This window comes from Pan troglodytes, chromosome 5, assembly GCF_028858775.2.
Source record: "Pan troglodytes isolate AG18354 chromosome 5, NHGRI_mPanTro3-v2.0_pri, whole genome shotgun sequence".
Classification (NCBI taxonomy): Eukaryota; Metazoa; Chordata; class Mammalia; order Primates; family Hominidae; genus Pan; species Pan troglodytes.
The window spans coordinates 144,961,765-144,981,228 of record NC_072403.2 but is presented as its reverse complement, the minus strand read 5'-3'; the positions used below and the strand labels follow the sequence as shown (position 1 = coordinate 144,981,228).

At 36.6% G+C, this 19,464-nt stretch overlaps 1 long non-coding RNA gene across 3 annotated transcripts; it reads right to left on the bottom strand.

Moving 5' to 3' along the window:
• Positions 1–663: 663 nt before the first annotated feature.
• On the bottom strand, positions 664–19,093 carry LOC104006981 (uncharacterized). 3 transcript variants are annotated; one of them, XR_008548670.2, is made up of 5 exons: positions 18,581–19,072; positions 12,453–12,538; positions 10,597–10,650; positions 6,915–7,092; positions 664–986 (listed from the first exon to the last, which is right to left on the bottom strand). It is a non-coding gene; the product is annotated as an uncharacterized LOC104006981 (long non-coding RNA). The 3 variants fall into 3 exon arrangements; XR_001718742.3 differs by lacking the exon at positions 12,453–12,538 and having other exon boundaries at positions 18,581–19,093; XR_681019.4 differs by lacking the exon at positions 12,453–12,538 and having other exon boundaries at positions 664–891; positions 18,581–19,093.
• Between the last annotated feature and the right edge of the window lie 371 nt (positions 19,094–19,464).

The window sequence follows — 19,464 nt, the reverse complement described above, 5'->3', positions numbered from 1 at the left end:
TTGGTTCAGTTAGGACCTCCCAGGCTCTACTAAGGAAATTGTTGGGAGGAAGTTGTGTATGAATGTGAGGTCCACTTTTTTTTTTTTTTTTTTTTTCTGTTTCCCTTTCTTTATGTAGAAGGCATAAAAGCAGAGTATGGAACCCAAAGAAGCCTTCCTTGAAATTTTCTACTTTGCAATTTAGCCCTGGTGACTAAGATCAGGTTAGAAGTTAGGACTGGAGAAGTAGAAATAGCCAGATGGTGATGAAAAAGAATTATGCTTAAAGTCTCATATTCCCGATCTTTATCGTGATTCTCAATGTACAACTTGGAATTGATGAAACTCAGTCATGTGAGCTGATACTTTCTTGAGTCCCTGAATCAAATAAGACAGTTATTAATAGTAAGCAAGTTCTCAGATTTTTTTGGTTCTAAGGTTTTAGCTGAGTGAAAGTATTAATAATAATGACAATAACCACATAAATAACTTGCATTTGAATAATGAGTTATAATTCTCAATGCCTTTTTCTTAGCATTATCATTTATTCCTCACAAAACCCAATGGGGTAGGCAGCAAACATATTAGCACTATCATTTTATACATGGTAAGTGTAAATTCTCAAAAATAAAAGTTAGGTGATTCATCCAAAGCCATATTTGTAAAAGTCAATGGAGACAGGACTGCAACACAGACTTTATTCTTCGTTCAGTACATCCACGTATGTTCTCCATGTTATTTCAAAGTGATGTCTCTATTTGGAAACTGTAAACTGAGGGAAAACTGTCCAGTCTAGAAGTACATGTTTCCTTTGCCAACATCAAGCACCATTCCACTGCCACGCTGCAGTGACTCAATCCATTCTGCTTTCAGGTTGAGTGTTCTGCTCATTGTAAAAAACTTCTTCGTGATCTGAAAGGTGAGACAGCAGTTGAGGGTTCTTATTCTCACTCTGCTCCCAACTGTCTTCTGATCATCTTTAAATTCCCATTTCCCATAGTGGAAGACTAGGGGAGAGGTGGGAATGGTTAATGGGTACCAAAAAAACTTGGAAAGAATGAATAAGACCTACTAGTTGATAACACAACAGGATGATTATAGTCAATAATAACTTTATTGTACATTTTTAAATAACTTAAAGAGTGTTCCTGGAATGTTTGTAACTCAAAGGATAAATGCTTGAGGAGATGAATACCCCATCTCCAAGATTTGCTTATTTCACATTTCATGCCTGTGTCAAAACATCTCATGTATCCCATAAGCATATACAACTGCTATGTGCCCAAACAATTAAAAATAAAAAACTAAGTAAATTCTCATTTCTCTTTCTTTCTGAGCACCTATGTAGTCTAGATGAAAGTAGACCTGTTATCAGCCCCTTTTTATCTCCTATCTCAACCCAGGAAATATTAAAACATTATTTCTAACACATTGGTCTCAATTTAGACCAACCTCAAATTTTACTTACCCTTTAAAAAGTTGTTTGATTCTAACCTTTCTTCAAGTTACTTTCCAGGCCCTCTACTTTTCACACCCAACCTTCTTTTAAAAATTATATTCCCTATCTTCTTTCTTCTTCATCCTGTTCTTGCTTTCATCGTTTCATTAAATATTGTCATTCTTGCCAATCAAATTGTCTTCTTTCTTCCCATCCTCAGAGACTGCCAAAGCTTTCAGCCCTCCTTTTCTTTTGCACTGAACTCAGCCTATCCCTAGTGCTCCTATTACCAGTTTTCTTTCCAATCTAATCTTTCCTCACATTGTTGCAGAATGTTCTTTCCAGCCCAAACTGATTCTGACAGTCTCCAATGCAAAGCAATCTCTGTTGACTTCCATGACCTGCAATATGTAATCCAAATTCCTTAGCTTGGCATACAAGACCCATCACAAGCTGGTCCAAACCTCCTTTTTGCACTTTATTTCCTGCCTCAATCATTCTTTCTCCTTTCATGGCTCCATGCAGGTGCAAATGCTATTTCTTCTGCCTGGTAAATGCTCATTCATCCTCTAACACCCAGCTCAAGGGTCACCGTCTCCCATTCCCCTGTGTGATTCCAAACTATGTTGATTATACCCTTTCAACAGTTCTCGCCATATGGCAATACTGTTTTTCCACTTATGTGTCCGTCTCCCCAACTATGCTGTGTTTTGCTCACTGCTTGGCACATAGTAGGTTCTTTATAAACTTTTCAGTAAGTATTGATATGAATAAAGAAATTCATGAATGAAGTAAGGGAAGCAGGTAACTTTATAACATAAATATCAACACTTATGTCCTTTTATTCACCACGAGGGAATAAAAGTTCAACATTACAATAAATAACTTACATGAAAGTGTGTGTGTGTGTGTGTGTGTGTATACACACATTTGCCCCAGTAACTATTCCCTAAGTGTATTTCAACTACTGTAGTTTTAACAGCTGTCATATATGTAAATATTGCAATAAATTTGAGGTTGCAGTTTTATGGCATTGAAGTGAAAATGAAAAATTCCAGTGAAACACTATACTGCAGCGGTATCATAGAGGCTAAATATTATAGATCACTATCACAAGACGTAAAACCATGTGAAGTAGTGAACCTTTTTTAACCTCTGATAAAAATGCACTGTTAAGGGATTAATAACATAGCTTTTATAAGATATAAGATACAAAAAGATAGATATAAGATATAAATAAGATGTAAAATGATGGGAGCATATCACAAAAAAGTAGATAAAATTGGATCAAGAAAACTAAATATTCAATAATATGTAAAAATTATTTCTCCTTATTCTTTTATCTTTTCAAATGTATCTGTAACATACATGTATTATTTTAATAATGGGAAAGACAAGTAAAAAATAGTGTGCTTACATAACTATAAGCTCTTTAAGTCAAAGAAACAGTTTAACCAGTGGCTAAATAAAATTTTTAGCTACTTAGATATTTTAATGTTATCATTAACAAATCTAATGTTTTTATATTTCTTTTAAAACAAGATTGTTTTCTTCTAATTTTAAGAAGAACTTATTTGTTGTGAATATCTAAAGGACAAAAAATTTAAATTACTCATAATTACACTAGCTACAGCACGTGGAATTATGGCTTATTGACTAATTATGTCAATATATCCTCCTTATTCAGCCATTTAGCATATACATTTCTGTGTCCTTCTTTTATTTTAACCTATTAGTCTGTCTGAATTTCTGATTATTTCCTTAGGAAAGTTAGTCTTTGTATGGAGATGATTCCCAAATTTACATCTCCAGTCCTGACCTTTCCACTGAGTTCCAAATATAAGCTCACATATAAAAGTTCTTCCTTAATGGCTTCAGGCATTTCAAAATCTAGCAGGCATCTCAAAGTCAATGGGGCCAAAGCAACAACTGATTCCCCTGCCACATTTCCCTGTTGAAACTGTCCCTCCCAAATGTTCCCATGTCATAAAAGATCCCCCAACATGGGTAGGCCCATTTGCTTAGGTCAATAATCCATGGGTCGTTCTTAATTTCTCTCACTGCAGCTTCCTCCATCCAAGAGCTATCAGCACCTCATTCAAAATGTGCCCTTCAAAGCTTTTTATCTCTCCTGGTGCCTGCCACACTCTAGTGTAGTCTCCATCATCTCGTCTCTAGACTGCTTCAGTAATCTTCTCATTAGCTTTCCTACTTGAAATCCTGCCACCCTATGAAGCCTGTTCAAGAGTACACCACAATATGAATGGTTTTGACTTGTAATACGACTTGAAAATGTCAATCATCACACTGAGACTGAGAGCTAAGCTTTTAGATGTGCCATCTAAGGCCCATGCCTACCCCTTGTGCTCTTCCCATCAGTACTTTGCTGGTAAATGTTAAAAAGTGGGAGTAATAAAAGTCCTGGTTTGTAGCATTTGCTGATTACTCTGGTGTACACACTCCTCTGGTATAAATCCTTACTGATTTCAAGCTACCAGCGTGATGTCACTGACCATGCTATTGAAAAGAGATGTTTGTAATCAGCTCTTAGAGGCAATATGAACGGGCCACAGCACATCACTGGGACCCACCACACTGGGTCTTTTTGTTCCCACTGCACACTCTTCTGCTTTAGAGCCTTTGCATCTCTTCCACCAGGACCACACGTGGCTGGTTACATATTGTTATTTGATTATCAGCTGAAATATCACCTGTGGTAATTAATTTGATGAGTCAACTTGGGTAGGCTACAGTGCTCACTTGCCTGGTCAAATAAGAGCAAAACCAACTTGCTTGGTCTTCACTGCCGTGAAGATAAATTAGGTGGGATTAGCATTTAAGTCAGTAGACTTTGAGTAAAGCATCTCATCCTCCATAATATGAGCGAGGCTCATCCAACAGTTGAAGACCTTAAGAGAAAAGACTGAGGTCCCCGAAGAAGAAGAAATTATGCCTGCAGACTGATTTCAGATGCAGTAGTACAACATCAATCCTTCCTTGGGTTTCCAGCCTGCTGGTCTGCCCTGCAGATTTCAGACTTGCCTGCTCCCACAGTCATGTGAGTCAATTTCTTTTTCTTTTTCTTTTTTTTTTTGAGACAGAGTCTCGCTCTGTCGCCCAGGCTGGAGTGCAGTGGCACAATCTCGGCTCACTGCAAGCTCCGTCTCCTGGGTTCACGCCATTCTCTTGCCTCAGCCTCCAGAGTAGCTGGGACTACAGGCGCCTGCCACCAGGGTCAATTTCTTAAAATAAACCTTTCTCTGTCTTTGTTTCTCTCTCTCTACACACACACATATGTATGTACATAAGTATGTAACTGTCTATCTATCTATCTATCTATCCATCTGTCTACCTAGAGATATGTATACACACACTATTAAAATGTATATACATCCTACTGGTTGTTTTTCTGGAGAACCCTCACTAATACATCACCTCTTCAAAGAGAGTGTCCCTGACAACCCCTGGTCACTCTTTAACATATTACTCCAATTTATTTTCTTCACTCTACATGTCACTTTCTATAATATCTTACTTATTTGTTTATGTACATGGTTATTGTCTATTCTCTCTTGGCCCCACTAGAATGAAAGTACCATAAGAACAAGTACCTGGACTGCCTTGATAATTGCTGTATCTGTCATCTTCTTTGCCTGTCATAAAGTGGTGTTTTTCAAAAGTGTGGTCAATGAGTAATACTAAGAAATGTAGTTAGGGGGTCAAAGAAGATATTTTTTAAAATGTAAGACTCTTGGTACTTTAAATGCTTTATAGAAAGCTTGTATCAATTACAACTGTCATCAGTGTCAGTATTAGAGTGACTATCTCAATATTCTCTCATTTACATCCTGCATTACTATTTTGGACAAGTTCTGCTAATATAACCAACCCCTTAACCATCCTTTATGTCCTACTAGTCCACTACTCAAAAGAACATCATCGGATTAGACAACCTGACATACACATGTGGCTCACAGCATGATACAAAACACCTCTTTACTTTCCTTCTAAATGACCAACTGTGCATACTGAGGCTATCTCAGACAGACATTAGAGAGTCATCCTCCCTTTCCCACTATCTCAGTTTTATTTTTTTCTCTCCATCCTAGTCCTGGGGTCAAAGAGGGATCTCCAGTAACATTGCAATCCTGCAAAATAGGAGGGAATCAAGAAAAACAGCTCCTCCAGACCCAGGCTCACAGCAAAACATTAACACAGCAATGAATCTGCTCTTATAAAAGGATACTTGTTCTCTGTCTCTTCCCTGTACTTGAAGAGTAGCTTGTTATTGTAGCTCTGTATTACATTTTTAATAACCAGTAAAGCAAGCCCCCCAGAATACCTCTTCAAGCATTTCTTTGATTTTTTGTCTTTTATTCTTTCTATTATTCTCAGACTATGGTCTCGGAAGGGAAGTTGGGTGAGCAAACCCGTCTAGTATAGGGTTGGGCTGGCAGGTGGGATGGAGGATGTGTGAAATCCCATTGCATATCCCCTAGTCCTCACTAATCCAGCAGACAAAGTGATATCTCATTTTAAGTTGGTAACATGTTTTATTATATTTATTAGTCACAAATATTTTCCTCATCTGTGAGCTCTTATTTAGAAACACTTGGACCTCTTTCCTATTGGCAAACTTACTGGTTGGCATGAGCTCTATTTAATGACATAACCCTTTGTCATTTTTCTGAAAATACTTTTCGAATTTATTGCTGATCTCTTAATTTTGCTTATGAAAGGATTTAATGCATCACAGCTTGGGCTTTTTATATTGATTTTTTTCTTCTTTAGTGATTACTTCTTTTTCTGAAATCTGGAATTATATTATTATTTATATAAATTATGTATCATTTTATTTTTTGACATTAATTTTTAATTTATCTGAAATGTGTTTGGTTATAATATTTGAAGATAGTTTATTTAATCTACTGTTACAGCAGCATTCATTATATATCTTTGTAATTTATTTGATTTTTCAATTGTATTTTTATTTAATGATTTTATTTGGTTTATTGGAGTTTTGTTTATTTGTTTGCTTATGGTTATTTGCAGTGGTACTGTTGTCATATAGAAAATACTTTTCATAATTAGGACTTGTTTCTAGTTTTTTTTCCTATTTCTTGAATCTGCCTTTTGATTCTTGAATCTAAACCACTCTGCCTTGTTAATGTGGCCCTGTATTACATTTTTAATAACCAATAGATCAAGTCCCCCAGAATACCTCTTCAAACATTTCTTTGATTTTTTATCTTTTATTCTTTTATTATACGCATCTTCAACAGGTGCTACGAACTCAAGAAAATCCCACTAGGAGTCCCACTGTCATACACTATATCTAGAACCTAATATGAGAAAAATGTCTGCCTTTAAAATGTCGAGGCTCTTATCTAGCAGCACGAAAAGATTACTGACTCTTAATTAAAATAAAAAATTATGGTAAAGATATTAAATGAATAGGTGATAGGTGAAAACTATAGAGATAATTTTGGGTAAATACCTGATTTCTGGATCCAGGCCATAATACCAATCTTCCCATCTCCCACCTTCACACAATTGAACATTCTGATTCTTACTGAGCACATATTCTTCGTGATGAAAACGATTTTGTCTTCTTTCAACACTCAGTTGTATATGCTACACATTCAGATACCTGATGTAAATTTTTGACCTTGCGTCTACAACATACAACAAAGTTGAAATGAAAAAATCATTTCAACTTTCATTTGAAGCGTGAAGGAAGCATTATATATCTTGTAATACAGGAGGGAGATTACCAAAGGAAAGAGGAAAATGATCAAATTAAGCAAATCTCATAACTCTCTTCTTTAAACAGAGGGGTAAACCAAAGCTAAAAGCATTCCAATGCATGACTCAATTCTCCTCTTGATCCTGTATAGTTAAAGATTGTGTATTCACAGAAGGCTCACTTCACTAAGGAAACCACAGTGAATCTATTATGCAGGAGCTCTTATTTCAGGATGTTGCTGCAAGAATTCCTTAGGGTTTTTCCTGTAACCTTGAGCAACCTCTTTAAACATCATTCACCAGTCACACACAACTATATATAATCATACATTACAAGACAAAAAAAAATTTCCCTTACTTTCAATTAGATTAGAAAGCCATATTTTTCTCAAAAACATTTTTAGTCCTTTTCCCCCGAAGTTTATAATTACTTCTTTTATTTATGATTGTATGGAACAACTACAATTCTTAAATTAAGAGGATTTTTCAATGAACTCTAACCTTTCTATTGCAGTGCAAGCATAAATACTCAATTGTTGTTTGATTATTTATCAAGGGCTGGGCTGTGGGCTTAAAGTTTCCCATTGCATTTTGTAATTTACTAGATGTTTTGGAAATATAAGAACAAAGGATAGCTAGAACTCCAGAAAAATGTGGTATCTGATGAAAATATGGGAGTTTTAAATCTTACTATTTCCCCAAATTAATTTGCTTATAACCAATTTCCTTCTCACTTAGAAAAAAAATATTTCCTGGCCCCTAACTAAAGAGTCAAATATTAGAAAATGCTTCACAGGAGCATAAATACTGGAATTCCTCAGAAAAACAAAATTCTTTTTAAGTGGGATTAGAACCCTATTAATTCATTGTATAATGACAATTCTGTTTTTTCCTTTACTCTTGCAAGAGTGCAATGATTGCACCTCTTTCAATCTAAGAAATAATTGCACCACTATTGTTTTATCATGATATAATACCTGTGTTTGCCTGTCAAATACAGTATATTGAGTTGAGAACTAAGTTTGAGAAAAGTAGTATATAATACGGCTAACGTCCCCTTCAAGTCCTAGAATAAAAACTTTAGACCTTCTTAGAGATAACTGTTAACAGTTAGGAATTCTGACGTTACCACACATTTTTTTACAAACAATAAATGTGTAAAAAGTAATTTATCATTTTTGAAAATAATAAATAATAAATGTGTATGTACAGATAATAGCAGGAAAAATCTGTATGTACACATTTATTATTTGTAAAAAAATGTATATACATATTTATTATTTGTAAAAACTAAGAGCATCATGAACCTCATAGTGTCTAGTAAACATATAAATTGTTTTTAAAGCCTCTATTAGTGATACAGGATCAGATCAAGATTATTAAAAGTGAAAATGAATTTGGTACAACGAAATTACTTCTTGGAGGCAGCATGTTATGAAACTCTTATCATGCTCTGTAGTTTAACTGGAAGAGTTTCTACAGTTTAGGATAGAACTGGAAAGACTTCACATAATAATTGATGAAGACATCTGAATAGCTGGTATTAAGGATACATTCACACTTTACTTCTTTCATTGCCAGAACTTTTAGGCCATCTGTAGAAGCAGTAAATTTTACCTAAGGTATTTAGACAATAGAAATATTCAGGAAAAATAAAGATGCACATTCTGGAAAAAAAAAACAGTTCAAATCATGTTTAAAACAATTGTGTTTATGCACAAGGAAAGAAAAAATAAAATTTAAAGCATGAGATAATTAAGTGACTTTTGTGGACTCTTACACATTACCTGTAACAAAGGGGAATAAAGTCATTGAGGCTTTTTTTTAATGAATAGACATATTTTTATAAAACATGAAAAATTTCTGAAAACCAATAACAAAGATATCTGGTGTGTGCGACATCAACATTCATTTGACACATTTTTTATTACAAATTTAATATATACTAGATTATACTCAAAAACTTCCAAAGTTTCCATTGCCTCCTAGAGTCATGATTCTCAATTCTAGCCTAGAAAGCTTTTTTAAAATGCTTTTGTCTGAGTCTCTTTCTTGGATAATTCAATCAGTATCTCTGAAGGTGGAGCCCAGGTATTGGTGTTTTAATAAGAGTTCCCCAGCTAAATCTAATGTCCAGCAAATGTTGGGAAAAAATACCAAATGTCTCAATCTGGCATTCGAGGATTAGCTCTTCAAGCCTTGGCTCCCATTATTTTCCTATATGAGTGTATATGTCACTCTGTATGATTTAATAACTACATTTGCCTTGCATTTTCCAATCTCTAGACACATCTTTGCTAATGCTTTTCCTTCTGTGGACTTCTCATCCCTCATACCAAAGTTTAACCACTTGTTAAGACCTTTACAAGACACTAACAGCTATTGAGTGTTCAATCTTCCCATTCTATAGAAGTATTTACATCCCATACTGTACTTCACAGCCAAGTGGAGAAAGTGAGTAAGCTAAAGGCAAGAGTAAAATGGGGCTTGATAACAAGGGTAGAGGGTGCTGTGAGAAAGCACATAGTAAGAGCACCTGACTCAGACTTGGAAATCTAGGAAAGCTCCTAAGGAGCTGGGGCCTGAGGGATGAGTGAAAGTCAGGAGAGGAAAAGAGCATGTTCAGAACAAGAAAGAGCATGTGTGGTGGCTTAGAGTCAAGAGACAACATGGGTTATAGAGCAGGAAGTGCTCTCTCTATATAAGGTGGGAAGTGGTTGTTGGCAAGTCTAGAGGGAAAAACAGAGGCCAGGTTATGAAGATAGTGTCAGTTTCTGTTAAGAGCTTGGGTTTTAATTAAGGAACAACAGTGAGCTAGGGAAGAGTTTTAAGAAGAGGGTTAGCACAATAACAAGCAGTTTAGGAAGATCACGTTTGCTGTGGTGTAGAGGCAAAATTGATTTGGGTGGGAGCAAGGCTGGAGACAGGGAAACCAGTCAGAAGGTTTTTGCAATAATCAAGGTGAAAGATTATGGTGGCATGAGCTGGGCAGTGCCAGTGGCTTGGGCTGTGACACTATCTTGCACACAGCTGCAAATGCAGGATCGTTCTTTGTAGAGAACTCCCTAGAGAGCAGAAGAAAAAGTTTCCAGAGCCATCTGTATGGAAGTGGTGGCTTAAGCCATGGAAGTAGAAGAGTTTTCCAAAGAAAAAAAATTAGAAGAAGGTAAAGGACAGAACCTTAGGGAGTGCTGACATTTAAGGGAAGAGTCAAGAAGAGGCATGAAATAAAGAACAGGCAAGTACTGAAGGGAAGCAAGTTAATCATGTATTGACTAAGGCAAGATTTTTGGACTCCTCCTTGGCAAACTTGTCCACTGGTACCTAATCAGGCATCTGATCAGGTAGCACAGCCATCTTTTATTACATTATATTGTGTATCTGTGAATTATTATTCACAAAACTGGAGTATAGATTCATTTAATTTTGCATACCTTGTCTTAAACATGCAGAAGTTGGGTTCAGTGTAGCACATCTTGGTGTCACCCCTATAAAATATTAGTAGAAAAAAATAAACTGAAGACCAGAAATGTTAACAAAAATAATAAAAAAAGAAGGGAGGCAGAAGACAACGATAGCAGGAAAAAATAAAGTTTTAACAATTGATAGAGATGAGGAATAATAAACACAGTCCCTAGAATTTTATTAAGATGGCATCTGTAAAGAAAGGGGTTTCTCTGACTTTCCAGGCAGGACAGGTTATATGCTCCCAGGCACTGTGTGATTCACCTTTGTAGCATGCTTCAAAATTGTTATAAAATACCTAATTATATAACTAGTTAAAGCGTGCTCCCAACTCGGGCTGGAATATAAGCATCTAGAGACCCAGGGCCATATTTGTGTCTCCAGCTACTAGAATAATATCTGACAGGTGGAACATGCTCATTAACTAGTTATTGAATAAATGGGGGAGGATAAAGAGATCTCACACAGAAAGCACTGAAAGAGAAAGTACAAGATGAAGGGAGGTGGGATTCAGAGAGATGAGAAGTATGGCCCAGAATGCAGGAGTCAACAACTGTTGTAACTTGAAAAAGCACTAATCATAGGGTGGCCATATGTCCTGGTTTGCCGAGGACGTCTCCAGTTGACACCTGTTCCCTCAGTGTAATTATTAAAAGTGCCCCCTTTCATTCTCAAAAGAGTCTCAGTTGTTGTGATGAATAAATATCTAGAACATTTAACTAGATATTTGAATGGAACATCAGATAAAGAAAAAAATATATATGTGTGTTTAAAAAATACAACTTTAGTTATATTTCATTTGGGGTGAAAGTTTATGGTGAGCAAAATAGTATAGAAATTAGCATACTATACCAATTTAATTATAAAATTTAAGGTTTATTAGAATTCACTGATCTCTCTTTATTTGACTAATGTTTAGTCAAATAGTTTAATTGTTTAATTTTAAGAATATAAACTTGGTCACAAGGTCCTGATTTTGTATTCTCAAACGCTGTTTTCACCATGACACAATGAAACGTTTTGGAGTATAACTCTGCTTTTGATAGAAGGCACTACCAGGCTGTTCTCCTACTTCAAACAGCTGTCTGTAAACCCCACTCTTGAACATCAACCACCTAAATTTGCAAAGCCCTGGGAATTCTTTGGATCAAAGCATCTTTTAACTGAACAACACTATTATCAATTTGAATGTGAATTCGAAAATTTGCCTGGTGGGTGGAATTGAATTGCCCTGCTGATTTTATTAAGCTGATCAAACTTCACTATCTCGTAGCAATTCTTTTCTATCTACTGTTCAGGATAAACAGATTCTCAAACTAATCCCAGAAAATACTGAGTAATAACTTTTCATTTCAGTGTGGGCCATGACAGGCACAGGTGAGGAGAGTTAATCAGTTGCAGGCTGTTCTGCTGCTCAAAGCAGCCAGAAATCCCTCTAGAATCTTGTTATTCCACAGCAGATGCCCCAGTTTGAGGAATAGTTGAAATTTTTTCTCTGCCCAGAGATGCTATAAATTTGTCTTATTCATTTTGTATCCACACTATCTGGTATATAGTAGTGGCTCATTATAAAATGTTCTGGCTTTTTTTTTTTCAGCTTATTTAGCAAGTTTTTGTTTTTGTTTTGTTGTTTAGACACAAGGGTCTTGCTCTGTTGCCCAGACTGGAGTGCAGTGGCACAATCATAACTCACTGCAGCCTCAAACTACTGGGTTCAGGTGATCCTCTTTTCTCAGCCTCTTGAGTAGCTGGGACTACATGCACACATACCACACCCAGCTAATTTTTAAAAAAAATTGTAGGGAGGGTGTCTCGCTATGTTGACCAGGGTGGTCTTGAACTTCTGGCCTCAAATAATCCTTCTGCCTTGGCCTTCCAAAGTGCTGGGATTACAGGCTTGAGCCACTGCGCCTGGTGATTTAACAAGTTTTTTATACAATTTAGCAAAATTTATATAGTGTGGCAAACACAGCACTTACAAACATTTGTTGAACTGATAAAATTGTTATCCACTGATTTCCCTGGAAAAGGATTTGAGAAGGCTTGTATGAAAGTCATTTATAGGTTTTTTAAAGAATGAATTGAGGTCATATTTTTGAAAATTATTGTTGACCTTACAGTTTTTCATAACTATGAGCCTTATTTTTATTATAATCATCATGCCAACACTTAGAGAATCAAAGTTACATAGTGAAGGAATAGTGTAGAGGTCATTGCATCCACATGAAATAGCTTCCATCCTCCTCAAAGTCCTTGGCTAGTCTTCAGCCTGATCATACCTGGGCCCTAACTTACTAAGCAGGGTGCTTTCAACTACTGCAGATCAGGGTTAATTCATTTCTGTTCCTGGTTCTGTTACTCACTAATTGTGTGAATGCAGAGAAGCCTATTGTTTGCTGAGTCTCATTTTTTTCATCTATAAAATGCTACCATCTTCTGCGCTTCTACGCTCCCATAAGACCTTACAGTTGCCTCTGTTATCTGAGCTGAGATTTATTGATTTCTCACTATGTCAGATGCTGTTCTAAGCTTTTTATATCTAACTCATTAATGGAAACAAAAACTCTGTAAGTTTTTCCGTTTCCTTCCCTTTTTCTCTCCCTCCCTACCTCTCTTATTCCTTCTTCCTTCCTCGCATAACAAGTATATATATATATACATATATATGAGTATATATATATATTCTTCCTCCTATAACAAATATATATCCAAAGTTATACAGCTGCTATGAAATAGAGCCAGAACTCAAGCAATATGGTGCCAAAAATTCAAACTCTAACCACTTATTTTATTTTTCGTTTTAATTAAATGAGTGCACATCTTTTCTGACCACTAAAATGAGAGTTTCTTAAGACCAAGGACTGTATTTTATTAATATTTTATCTGCCTTATACCCAATTGTTTAGTTGGTATGGGGCACATAGTAGGTATGCCATGAATATTTGCCAAATATACAGCTGAGTATTTGCCTGCTATCTCAAAAGGATCACCTATCACTCCTGTGATTAGGTTATGTTATGTGGCAAAGGTAAAGAGATTTTGTAGGTAAATTAAGGTTACTAATCAGTTGACTTTGAGACAGTCAAAAGAGAGGTTATGCTGGGTGAGCCTGACCTAATCAGTTGAGCCCTTTAAAACAGACTCAGCCAGGCATGGTGGCTCATGCCTGTAATCCCAGTACTTTGGGAGGCCAAGGCGGGTGGATCACCTGAGGTCAGGAGTTTGAGACCAGCCTGGCCAACGTGGCAAAACCCCATCTCTAATAAAAATAGAAAAATTAGCTGGGCGTGGTACCGCATACCAGTAATCCCAGCTACTCAGGAGGCTGAGGCATGAGACTTGCTTGAACCTGGGAGGCGGAGGTTGCAGTGAGCCAAGATCGCACCACTGTGCTCCAGGCAGAGTGACAGGGCCACTCCGTCTCAAAAATAAAAATAATAAAATAAAAGAGACTCAAAGTAGCAGCCAGAGAAGCACCTACTGGCCTTGAAGGAGCAAACTTCTGTGATGTGCAGAGGAATCACATGACAGGAAATGGCAGATGGTCTCCAGGAGCTGGAGACTTCAGTCATATGTCACTAGAAACTGAATTCTGCCAACATTCAGTGAGCTTGAAAGAGAGTCATGAGGCTTAGACAAAAATCATGTGCATGGCTAATACCTTGATTTTAGCCTGGTGACACCTTAAGCAGAGATCCAGCTAAACTCATGACCAGACTCCTGCAGACCGTCAGTTAATAAAGGTATGTTGCTTTTAGCTGCTAAATTTGTCATAATTTGTTGTCAACAGTGGAAAACTAATCCAGAGCCACTCTAACATTAAAATTTGGGTTTTGTTGAATTTCTAGATTTGTGTGTTATGATTGGAAATATGAATTGACTTTGGAAGAGGGAAGTAAAAAGGCTGCCCTTCCATGGCATCCATCAGCATTGGTCTGTACAACTTTCTCATGTTTTATTTTTTTCCACTTTACTCCAGATCCCCACTGCTATTCCAGCCCCCAATGGGCACCCTCTTTCATGTTGTAATATATATCTTTGGCTATGTAATGATCCTCACACAATACAGTGTTATTGAGCAATTGTGTGCGTGTGTGTGTGTGTGTGTGCTCTTAATTCATATAAATGATATTGTGTCATACTTCTCATTCTACTTCTAACTTTATTCTCTCAAGCTTATGATTTCAAAATGTAGCCACATTGGTACTATTCATTATTATCTAAAATTCATCTGCCACTTATCTATTTCCCTAGGTTTTGGACCTTTACCTAGCTTCCAACTGCCTTCTTCCACCAACATTACTGTGGTAAGTATCTTCAAACATGTCTGTGTATGCTGGAGAAATATACTCAAAAGGGGTATTGACTGATCGTAGGGTATGTGTTTACGTGGTTTTATTAGGTGCTGTCAGATTGCTTTCTGGAAGGCTAGCTTACATTTCAACCAGCAGTGCAGGAGAGTTCCTGTTTCTGCATAATCTTACTAAAACTTAGTGTTGTTTAATTTTTTTTTTAGTTTATTCAATTCGATGGCTGTAAAATCTTACCTCATTAGCTGTTTGAATTTCCCCTTCTGTGACATTCCAATTCATGTACTTTACCTATTCTCTTTCATTCTTTCTCTCCCTCAGTCTCTTCCTTCTTTCTTCTCCCTCCCTCCCTTCCTTCCTTTCTCTCTCTCGCTTCCTTCCTTTTTTATTTTAATTTGCAGAAGTTTCTTATACATTCTGATATTGATCTCTTTTTACATGTATTATCATTATATTTACCCATTCTGTCACCTATGTATTTAATCCTCAATTTTAATGTATCAATTATTTTCTTATGATTGAGACTCTGGGGGTACTTTTTGTAAAACCTTTCCCACCACAGAATCACAATTTTTCCTTTCACATTTAGTTTTTTATTTAATTTGAAATTTATTTTTGTATGCAATATGAGGAAGGCACCTAATCTTACTTTTCCTCCTGTGGACTTCTCATCCCTCATACCAAAGTTTAACCACTTGTTAAGACCTTTACAAGACACTAACAGTAATTTCCCTCAACACATTCAATTAGCAATCTATTTTTCCCCACTAATTTGTGGTATCATCTTTTATTATATATCAAGTACAATAAACAGATTAATTTCTGGGCTATCCATTCTACTTTTTGAGTCTGTTTGTTTCTGTACTAGTGCCTCAGTGATTATTTTTTAAAATAATTGTTAAGTCTGAGTCCTATAAGAAGCAGACACAAAGGTGGAGAGAGGGCTGGGAGCTAGGGGAGTCATCAGACCATCATGCCAGTCTGACCTCGAGTGGAGAGGCTATGGAAGGAAAGAAGAAAGGTTGCCAAAAACCCTCTTGGGCTGCTGTGCAGTTTTAAGGAGAGTTTGTTAAGGTTGTTGGAGAGTCCTGGAGCCAAAGCTGCCTATTAGAAGCCTTTCATGTCCTCCAGTATTGGGCTTACCCTACTATTCCCACCATGCTTAATGCTTGAGTAGGAGCAAGCCTATTCTCAGGCACAAATGCACCAACATGGTAAAGCATTTCAGAGTGCAGCACCTAGGGACTGGCCCACTCATGCTTGCTGCATTAGAGATGGAGAGGGGCACCCCTTTGTTACCAATATGGTGAATCCACATGGGGATTCAAGACTGAATCTTCTTTTCAAGACTGATTTAGTGATTCTTGGCCCCTAAATTTCAGAGTAAGTTTGTCAAATTCTTCAAAATATCCTGGTGAAATGTCTATTGGAATTGTATTGAATTCTTGGATTAATTTGGTAAGAATTTGTGTCTTTGAAGTGTTAAGCTTTGCCATTCACAAATGTATCATACAATTTTATTTTTTTCAAGCATTGTTTTATTTAATTGAGGAGGCTTTAAAGATTGTCCCATAAAAGCCTTGTGCATTAATTGTGGTTAAATGTTATATAATTTAGAAGATTGATCGCTATTTCAAAGTCTATTCACCATTTATTGGTTTATGATTCCTCAACACGTCACGCTATGCTTCTTTGGGTCTTATACATGGTGAATAATCTACTTTTTTTTGGTTTTGGTTCACACTTTGTCCTTATGATTTCCATCTCTGCCATTTACATGGACACGTCTTCTCTTTGTTTAAATGGTATTATTAATAATACCTTTTCCACTTCCAAGTGTTTATGAGTGTGTCAAATAAGCCAAAGTATATGGCTTTGTAAAAGCTTTGTAAATGGAAAAGTGCTAAATAGATTAGCATTTTCCCAGGGCGTAGCAGAAAGTGAGTGCTCAAGAAATGCTTGCAGACTGGAGATGGAATGGAATGTTAGCATATTATAATAACATATTTTCATTTTCCATCACCCAAACTCTCTACTTGTTGTCTTCAGCTATACGATGGGCATAGCCCCTTGAATTTCTCAGATTCAATATCTCTTGTATTCTGTAAATGAATAGTGCCCTCTTCTTACTCCTTTGCCATAGTAACTTACATTTAGTAAGAGCTTCCAGGTACATGAATGATATTTGCCTCCTGGGATGCATCTCAGCTTTTTAATATTAAGGGTGAAAATAGCCTTTTTATGTAAGTTCAAATAAATATCTTGGATAGTGTCTTCAAATATAACTCCAAATCTTATGAGGTTTACCATCAGCTACCTGTCACAGACTCAAAGATAGTGAAGCAGAAAGCAAACAACAGTGCCAAATATTTTGCAAATTATGACTTTGCATTATCAAAAAAGATTTCTTGTAAGTGTAACATAGGAAATATGCTTGTTAAAAATTCATGGAGTACCATCATTTTAATAATTTTATTAATTTATTAATGTGGTTTCTAAATTAGTTTTTGTATATCAATAAAATTATTTTAAAATATATATAATAGTTAAAGGACAGCTTCCCACTCTAAGTCCTCATTCAGAAAACGACATTTTCTGTTTCCCTCTACTGCTAATTTGCCATAATACATCTGTTTTTATCATTGACTTTGGATGTTTTTGTAGCTTGTGAAAATACCGAATTTTCAATTCCCCCTTAAACATTTCCCCATGATTCTTTTAGGCCATCTATTGGCCACTTTCCTTTAGCTCAGTAAAGACTCAAGAACAGTGCCTGCCTAATCCCCTATCACCATATAAATAGGCAATAAAGAATTTACAGCAAGGTCAACTCTTAGGGGGAAAATATTTAAAAGATCATTAAAGTAATTATTCCCTGGAACCCAAGGTAATTGTTTTAAAATCAGATTTCTATAGTTGTATGGCAATCAAATGAGCAAAAAGTTAAGAGAGTTAGGCACAAAGTGTGTCACTGGTACTACCTTCAGCAGCCTTTCAAATGATGGTTTAGATTTCATAGTGAAATCACACAGATTAAATGGCATTCATCGTGTCATTGGGTTTTACTGTGGGGCTGAAGATACAGGTGTAAAGTTCTCTTCTGGTTCTGCTTGATGTGATTTGAGTCGTTGGTCAAGGCAAGCTTCTTGATGGCTCGGTTTTCTGATTTATACTATGCTTGTCACTCACTTAAGGAAGTTTTAGGTGAGGAGGATGGAACTCAACCTGATTCATTCATTGGTGATGCACAATAACTGTATACTTCCCACCCAGGTTTATTTATTCAAACCTTCCAGACAGCTCCTTCTGGTGTTTGTCGGCCAAGACTTCTGTGTTATTATGGATAGCCCCATAGCAGCTCTCGCCATTGTAAATAAATCTCCATATTACAAAAGGGAGGAGTCTGGCACAGAAAGAACACCAAACAGCAGCACTTTCAAGTATTATAAATATTTTAACCAGGGTCAACACTTAATGAATAAGGAATGTTTAATAAAACACTTAGGAAATACAGGCACATATGTAAGTGCCAAATTATCAGAAATATCACTTACTGACATAATGTAACATGTTAATACACAAACCCCCAGGATATGATAATTTGTGTATTTATTTCTGAAAAGAAACATGACTGAAGACTTACCTAATGTCAACTGATTAAACTACATCAGACGGTGTATTCATTTTCTATTGCTCCTGTAACAAATTCCCACACAATTAGTGGCTTAATACAACATAAATTTACGGTCTCACAGTTCTGTAGATCAGAAGTCTGAGTGATCTTGGCTAGTTTCTCTGCTCTAGGTCTCACAAGGTCAAAATCAAGGTGTGTCGCCAGCCTGGCCTCTTATCTGGAGGCTCTGGAGAAGCCTTTTTCAGACTTATTCAGGTTGTTGGCTGAGTTTAGTTGCATGCAGTTGTGGAATTAAAGTCTTCATTTCCTTAGTGGTTGTGGGTAGGTGTCAGCAGGTTCTCAGCCTCTAGAGGCTGCCCCCATTCCCTGGTTCATAACCTCCTTCATCTTCCAAGTCAGCCACTGCAGAAGTTCTTCTCACTCTTCAAACCTCCCTAACCTCCCCTTCTGCCTCATCTGTCCTGTCCCCAGCAGGAGGAAGTTCTCAGCTTTTAAGGACTTGTGTGATTAGGATTGTCTCTCTTCTTAATTACATCACAAAGTCCATTTTGTTGTGTAACATAACATAGTCATAGGTTCCATGAATTAGGATGTGGGCATCATTGGAGGACATCCTACCTACCTTCCACAGAAGGTAAATTACAAAGGAAAAAGTCACTCCACTGGATTTGGTCTATGTGCATCCACCTTTGACAGGCCTAGTGATAGGCAACATACTTGGGGAGAAAATCCATTATGTGATGTTTCCAATGGAAGCCTTATCTGTGAACCACCTCCCAGTTGAAAGCAGAGTTCAGTAGCCACAAAGTCTACTTAAAAGACCAAACAGAAAAGTAGTGGATTTTTCAGTTTTTAGCTTCTGTAATACATCAGTGTCATTATTCAGAAAGCAA